The 1,772-nt window shown below is 59.4% G+C and overlaps 1 non-coding gene across 1 annotated transcript; it reads right to left on the minus strand.

Moving 5' to 3' along the window:
- Positions 1-1,358: 1,358 nt before the first annotated feature.
- On the minus strand, positions 1,359-1,509 carry LOC138474854 (5.8S ribosomal RNA). Its single transcript, XR_011269085.1, has one exon. It is a non-coding gene; the product is annotated as a 5.8S ribosomal RNA (ribosomal RNA).
- Between the last annotated feature and the right edge of the window lie 263 nt (positions 1,510-1,772).

A 1,772-nucleotide genomic window follows, 5' to 3' on the forward strand; every position in this document is an offset into this window, starting at 1 on the left:
TGTTTCCAGACAGGTTGCGTGGTTAACCGACATCACCTCAGACTCCTGGCGCCCTTTGTGGGCCTCCCCGTCCGGCAGCATGACGTGGTCGGGGCGTATTGAGGGCAGTCCACCACAGTCGCATCAGGAGCCCTGTCTCCCGTCGCCACTCTAGAGAGGGGCCAGGACAGTTGCCGGATAAGGGCGAGGTGGCGGTCTATCTCCCTCAGCCCCGTGGACACTGCAAAATTGCTGCCAGGGGGCTGTAACACTCCCTGCTGGAGCAGAGAGCCACCTGCCTCCTGGGGCCTTCCCAGCCGGTCGTGGTGCACCGCTGGAGAGGAAATGCGCCCTGCTGGGGCTGGATGTGCCCGGGCCGCAGACCTGCAAGGGCTTCCCACGTTCCAGGTGACCAACCTGGCTGCCGTGTTGAATCCTGTGGGCGGGCTGCACAGACCCCACCAGTTTACCTCTCAACTGTTTCACGCCCTCTTGAACTCTCTCTTCAAACTTCTGTTCAACTTTCCCTTACGGTACTTGTTGGCCATCAGTCTCACGCCCGTATTTAGCCTTGGACAAAGTTTACCACACGCTATGGGCTGCATTCCCAAGCAACCTGACTCCAAGAAGACCTGATCCCAGTGTGCAAGAGGCCGCTATCGGCCTAACACCATCTGCGTGGTGAGACTCAATCAGAAGGACTTGAGCCCCCTGAGCGATGCCAGGGAGTCGGTCTTCTGAACGCCACATTTCCCACACCTGCCGATGAATGGGGATTCAGCGCTGGGCTCTTCCCTTTTCACTGGCCGTTACTGAGGGAATCCTGGTTAGTTTATTTTCCTCTGCTTAGTAATATGCTTAAATTCAGCAGGTCACCAAGTCTGATCTGAGGCCGTGGTCGGGGAGCACAAAGCTCAGGGCAGCTGGCCTCGGGCCCGTACGGCGGGTTGCCCCAGCCCTGTGCCTCTGGCAGAGGTGAGTGTGCGCTGTCCCAATCTGCGGCAGAAGCCCACATGGTCACAAGGTCCACGCTCCATGGTCATCCTGCGCCGGCAGCCGTGGGAGACCAAAGACAGCCACACACAGCACGGCCAGATGCCCCGGGGTAGGGTGAAAGTGCGCCAGGCTTTTTTAAAGCATGCTGCCGCCACCACCACCTCTTCCGGGGGCGCGCCGGCCACCCGGCCCTCCCGAAACCAGCATGAGGTGGGGAAACTGGGGAGGCCAGGACGCGTCGGCAATGAACTTGCGCGCCAGATCTAAGGATCCAGCGACGGTGCTGATCGGGGTCTGACCTTAGGAGGATGAATGGAATGGGGTCCCTGCAACAGCCCCAGCCACACCCCTGGGGGGGAACCCCGGGGCGATTGATGTACAAGCGACCCTCAGACAGGCGTAGCCCCGGGAAAAACCCAGGGCCACATGGTGCGTTCGAAGTGTTGATCAATGTGTCCTGCAATTCACACTAATTCTCGCAGCTAGCTGCGTTCTTCATCAATGCACGAGTCGAGTGATCCACCACCAAGAGTCACAGGCAACTTTTTTTTTGTTCCAGACTTCGGCCTGACCCTGCCAGTGCAGGAGAGGTCGGGGGAGGCAGGACCGCCTGTGGCGGAACAGCCCAGCACCCTGTCTAGCTCGGCCGAAACCATTGTGGTTTAAAAAAGAAAAAAATAATTCAGGTGCTCAGCCTGGGAAGCCTGACCACCCCTGCAGCAGCACAGCGCTTCCAAGGGGGATGGAGGTAGGCCGCTCCGCCACCTGCCCAATCTACTCCTCCTTCCATGACCCCT

This window comes from Ambystoma mexicanum, chromosome 8 (assembly GCF_040938575.1).
Source record: "Ambystoma mexicanum isolate Mex_15411 chromosome 8, UKY_AmexF1_1, whole genome shotgun sequence".
In the NCBI taxonomy this organism is placed as follows: Eukaryota; Metazoa; Chordata; class Amphibia; order Caudata; family Ambystomatidae; genus Ambystoma; species Ambystoma mexicanum.